A 6,000-nucleotide genomic window follows, 5' to 3' on the forward strand; every position below is an offset into this window, starting at 1 on the left:
TTCCAACAATACTTCTATAATGGAATAGGGCTGATGATGTTTCTCTTTTTTTTTTATGGAAAAGGAAATTAACTCAGTGATTTCATTAGAACCCTCACTGTTATGTAACAGCTAAATGATTATGTTGACTGTTATAGTTTTAAGAAGGTCAAAATGTTTGTTTTTTTACTTCAGTAAGCCTTGGAAAATGTATATTATCCTTTAACATGTAGACTTTGATACTTTATTTAGCAAAGCTGTGCAATAGCAAATGAGACAAGAAAGAACATAAATCCAGAGAGTTATTTATAAATGCCAATGCAAGTGTGAAATGATATAGATATTTGCTTATTTATAAGTACATTAAGAAGGATTTCTTTGATAAAGAGGAGGTATTTAAATCAATATGAGCATCTGTACATCTAAATATACCATATGTAGTTTAGCTCTGGATAAAACTTAGCAGAATTGAAGAAAATGACTTACTTTGAACAACTAAATGTGATGCCTATCTCTAGACTGATTCCTGGATTAGAGGACAAAACAAAGGATAATAGGTGACTATTATGAATAATTTTAGCTAATAAATCTAACAATTTAGATGAAACAGACAAATGGATAAATTCCTGAACTACCAAAGCTCACTCAAGAAGTAATAGATAATCTGGATGTATATGTGACTAAATTGAAGTAATGATTAAAAGCTTCCCACAAAGAAAAATCCAAGCCAGTGGTTTCATTGGTAAATTTGGTATGCATTAAAGGAAGAAATAATACAAATTCTACTCACAGCCTTCCAAAAAATAGAAGCAGCACCAGCAGCATTACTTCCCAACTCATTGTCTGATACCAAAACCAGGGAAAGATATTACAAGAAAATTATAGTTTAATATATTTCATAAACTTTGCTGAAAAATGCTAAACATGAACAACAAATAAATATACAATATAAATAAACAATAAATCAACAATGAAGTTTATTCTGGGAATGCAAGATGGATGTACCATTTGAAATTTGATTAATGCAATTCACCACATTGATAGAATAAAATAGAAAAATCAAATGATTATGATTATCTCAACATTTGCAACAAAAAGTATTGGACAAAGTCCACCATTCAGTCATTTAGCACGCTCAGTATATTAGTAAACGAGAACTTCCTCAACTTAATAAAGGGAATCTACAAAAACCTGGAAAATAGACAACTTTTACCCTAATATTAGAAATAAGGCAGGGATTTCTGCTGTTAATTACTTCTCTTCAACTTCATATTGGAGATTCTAGAAAGCATGAGGCATAAATGAAAGACATAAAGACTGACAAAGAAGAGATAAAACTCTTTATTCACAGATAACATAATTATTTCTGTAAAAAAATCAAAAGATATGGGTACAAAAACTATTATAACAGTTTATCAATGTTGCAGGGTACAAAGTCAATATTGAATTATCAGTGTTGATTTACAAACTAACAAGATGAATTGAAATTTAAAAATACCATTGAAATAGTACCAAAATTATGAAGTACATGGGGTAGATTTAAAAACTGATGACAAGTCCTATACATTTGAAACTATAAAACATTGCTAAGAGAGATTAAAGAAGACTGAAATAAATAAAAAGTTATACTGTATTCCTGGGCAGAGAGATTAAGTATTGTTCCCAGTTCTTCCCAAATTTTTCTATAGTTTTAACTTAGTTCCAAACAAAATGTCATCATGCTTTTTTATAGATATTGACAAGCTGATTCTAAAATTTACTTAGAAATGTAAGAAATCTTGAGTCATTAAAACAATTTTGAAAAGGAACACATTTGCAGGACTAAAATTTATTGATTTCAAATAATGAGAACATGTGGGCCAGGCATGATGGCTCTCACCTGTATTTCCCAGCCCTTTGGGAGGCAGAGGTGAGAGAATTGCTTGAGCCCAGGAATTTGAGACCAGCCTGGGCAACATGGTGAGATCTCGTCTCTATAATAAATAAAAAACTTAGTTGGTGCATGCCTGTAGTTTCAGCTACTTGGAAGACTGAAGCTGAAGGATCACCTGAACCCAGCAGGTCAAGGCTGCAGTGGCCATGAGTATGCCACTGCACTCCAGCCTGGGTGACAGAGTGAGTTTCCAACTCCAAAAAAAGAAAAAAAAGAGAAAATGTGGTGTCACAAAGATAGATATGTAGCCCAGTAGAACTGAATAGAATCCAGAAATAAACTATTTGTATGGACAGTTTGTTTCATGTATGTGGTCAAAGTGTAAAAAAACTTACGGTCCAACATTTTTATACGTATATGCAAAAAAAGTAAACCACCTTCACCTTGACACATATCAACAAATTTTTAAACATTAATTCAAAATTGAAATAATTGAATTGATACAAATATAAGAACTAAAATGTTAAAACTTTTAGAAGGAAATAATTTTAGACACCTTAGAGTACTCAAAGCTTTCTTAAACATGACATAAAAATGTAAACTATTAAAATTGATAAAGTAGGCGTCATTAAAATTTCAAATTTGTGTTTTTTAAAAGACATCATGGAAATGAAAGGACATGCCACAGATCAGGAAGTAAATATGTGCAAACTATTTTTTAAAGTGTATTCAGGTGTACCTTGAAGATATATCCGGTTCAGTTCCAGATCACTGCAATAAAACAAGCTGTGCTAATTTTTTGGTTTCCCGGTGCATATAAAAGTTATTTTTACACTTATGCTGCGGTCTATTATGTATAATAGCATTATGTCTAAAAATACAAGGTATATGCCTTAGCTTAAAAATACTTGATCGCCAAAAAATACTAACGATCATCTGTGCCTTCAGCAAGTCATACTCTTTTTGCTGGTGGAGGATCTTTTCTTGATGTTGATGGTTGCTGACTGATTAAGATGGTGTTTGCTGAAGGTCAGGGTCACTGTGGCAATTTTTAAAAATAAAACAACAATGAAGTTTGCCACATCATTGACTCTTCCTTTCACAAAATATTTCTCTGTAACATGCAATACTGTTTGATAGCATCTTACCCATAGTAGAATATTTTCAAAATTGAAATCATTTCTCTCAAACCCTGCTGCTCTTTATCAACTAAGCTTGTATAATATTCCTAATCCCCTGCTGTCATTTCAACCATGTCTGCAGATCTTCACCAAGAGTAGATTCCATTTCAAGAAACGACTTTCTTTGCTCATCCATAAGAAGCAGCTTCTCATTTATTCACTTTTATCATGAGATTGCAGCAATTCAGTCACATCTTCAGGTTCTACTTCTAATTCTAGTTCTCTTGCTATTTCCACCACGCTGCAGTGACATCCTCTACTGACACCTTGAACCCCTCAAAGTCATCTATGGGGATTGGAGTGAACTTCTTCTAAACTATTAATGTTAATACTTTGACCTCCTGTTATGAATCGTGAATGCCCTTAATGGGATCTAGAATGGTGAATCCTTTCCAGAAGGTTTTTAATTTGCTTTGCCCAGATCCATGAGAAGAACCAATGGCAGCTATGGCTTTACAAAATGTATTTCTTAAATTATAATAGACTTGATCTGTGCCTGATGGCACACGCCTGTAGTTCTAGTTACTTAGGAGGCTGAGACAGGACAATTGCTTGAATTCAGGAGTTAGGTTGTAGTGTACAATGATTGTGCCTGTGAATAGCCACTGCACTCCAACCTGAGCAACATAGGGAGACTTTGTTTCTTTATACAAAACAAGAGAAAAGGGTTGAAAGTTGAAATTATTCCTTGATCCTTGGGCTGCAGAATAGATGTTGTGCTAGCAGGCATGAAAACAACATTAATCTCTCAGTATATCTCCATCAGAGCTCTTAGGTGATTAGGTACATTGTCAATGAACTGTTGTATTTTAAAGTAATCTTTTTTAAAAGTATGTATTAATGCTAGGCTTAAAATATTCAGTAAACCATGCTATAAACAGATATGCTGTCACTTAGGCTTTGTTATTCCATTTATAGAGCACAGGCAGTGTAGATTTAGCCTAATTCTCGAGGGCTCTAGAATTTTTGGAATGATGAGCCTTGGTCTGAAATTAAGTCACCTGCTGCATTAGCCCTAAAAACAGAGTCAGCATATCCACTGAAGCTTGAAGCATGCACTGACTTCTCCTCTCTAGCTATAAGAATTCTACATGGGCTGGGCGCAGTAGCTTATGCCTATTATCCCAGCACTTTGGGAGGCAGAGGTGAGAGGATTGCTTGAGCCCATAGATTTGAGACTAGCCAGGGCAATATGGCAAGACCTGTTCTCTACAGTTAAAAAAAAAAAAAAAAATTAGCTGGGTGTGTTGGTGTGCATGCCTGTAGTTCCTTCTACTTGGCATGTGGAAGTGAAAGGATCCCCTGAGTCCAGCAGGTCGAGGTTGTGGTGGCCATGAACGTGCTGCTACACTTCAGCCTGAGTGTCAGAGACTCCCACTCAAAAAAAGAAAGAAAGAAAGAAAGAAAGAAAGAAAGAAAGAAAGAAAGAGAATTCTACATGGCATCTTCTTCCTATAGAAGACTGTCTTGTCTGCAATGAAAGTCTGTTTTTTAGTGAAGCCACCTTCATCAACGATCTTAGATTTTCCTGGTATCTTGCTGCATCTTTTCCATCAGCACTTGTTGCTTCACCTTGAACTTTTATATTATAGAGATGGCTTCTTTCCTTCAATCTCATGAAACTACCTAGCTAGAGAGGTTAGAGAATTGGTCTTCCTCTGAATTGACCTTTGGCTTAAGGGAATGTTTTGGCTGGTTTGATCTTTCACCGAGACCACTCATACTTTCTTCCTATCAGTGGTAAGGCTGTTTTACTTTCTTATTCATTTGTTCACTGGAGTACCACTTAAAAAAGTTAATCATGTGAGGGGGGCCCCCAAAAAACTTGGAACGAATTTATTAAAAACTGTGTTTTTCTGGTCTGTATTCGGTGGCGCCAAGTCTGCGAGTCTCCGCCTTCTGCAGCCCCCAAGGGCTACTTCCGCCTCGACACCCTCCGCTCCCGGCCAGCTTGGGGAGTTGGGGGCCAGGTCGTCCCGGCGGCCTGAGCGGCAAGGATGTCGGACTTCGGGGACTGGTCCAGGAGCATCCCGGCCATCACCGCCACTGGCTCGCCGCCCGCGTGGCGGTGCCCCCGGTCGGCAAGCTCGGCCTCTTCAGCCCGGCCTACCTCTTCCTCTGGCCGAAGCCTTCCTCTCCCGCTTCCAGATCTGGAGGCCACTCATTGCCACCTTTCATTTTCCTGTGGGCCCGGGAACTGGATTTCTTTATTTGGTCAATTTATGTTTCTTATATCGGTGTTCTACACGACTCGAAGCAGGAGCTTTGGGGGGCAGGCCGGCGGACCATCTGTTCAGGCTCTTCAGCTGGAAGAGCATCGTGATCGCTGGCTTGGCAATGGGTGTGCAGTTGCCGATGCCTCCTCTGATCATGTCAGTACTTCACACCTGAGCCCAGCTGAACAGAGACACGATTGTGTCGTTTTGGCCTGGGGCACGGTTTAAGGCTGTTACCGCGGGTCATCCTTGGATGCAGCTCCACTGTCACTGACGAGCTGATGGGGAATCTCGTCGGACACCTTTGCTTCTCCCTCACGTTCAGAGACCCAGTGACCTCGGGAGGAAGAAGCTTCCTGTGCACACCCCAGTTTCTGTACGGCCGGCTGCCCATCTGGAGAGGAGGAGGGTCGGGGCTGGGCTCACACCCCGCCGGCGTGGGGCGAGCCGCCGACCAGCACGGCGGAAGCGGAGACACCACCGGGGCTCGGGCTCCCAGCTCGCCCACCAGGGTCCCGAGTCCGTGCCGGTGCCGCCGCCTGAGCTCGCTGGCGCTGCTGGACCTGACCCACGTCCAGTGACTCTCTCAGAACGAGACTGCGCTTTTAAAATCCCGACGGACACGTGTGTTTCTCGTTTGGTGATTCGCGCTGAGCCCTTGCTGCTATGAAGAGCAAACATCGACCGTCCAGTTCTCACAACCGACTCTGGTGCCGTCTCTTCTTCCCTCTCCAGCTGGGCGAGGGGGCTC

At 39.8% G+C, this 6,000-nt stretch overlaps 1 protein-coding gene and 1 pseudogene across 1 annotated transcript in view; both read left to right on the top strand.

Annotated features, from left to right (window-relative positions):
• PIGN (phosphatidylinositol glycan anchor biosynthesis class N) overlaps positions 1 to 6,000 on the top strand; it is a 154,649-nt gene that overhangs the window by 15,297 nt on the left and 133,352 nt on the right. The gene's annotated exons all lie outside the window — the stretch shown is intronic.
• LOC103254498 overlaps positions 5,031 to 6,000 on the top strand; it is a 1,490-nt pseudogene continuing 520 nt past the window's right edge.

The sequence above is a fragment of the Carlito syrichta genome, unplaced genomic scaffold (assembly GCF_000164805.1).
Source record: "Carlito syrichta isolate Samal-C Ts95f unplaced genomic scaffold, Tarsius_syrichta-2.0.1 Scaffold282654, whole genome shotgun sequence".
NCBI lineage: Eukaryota > Metazoa > Chordata > Mammalia > Primates > Tarsiidae > Carlito > Carlito syrichta.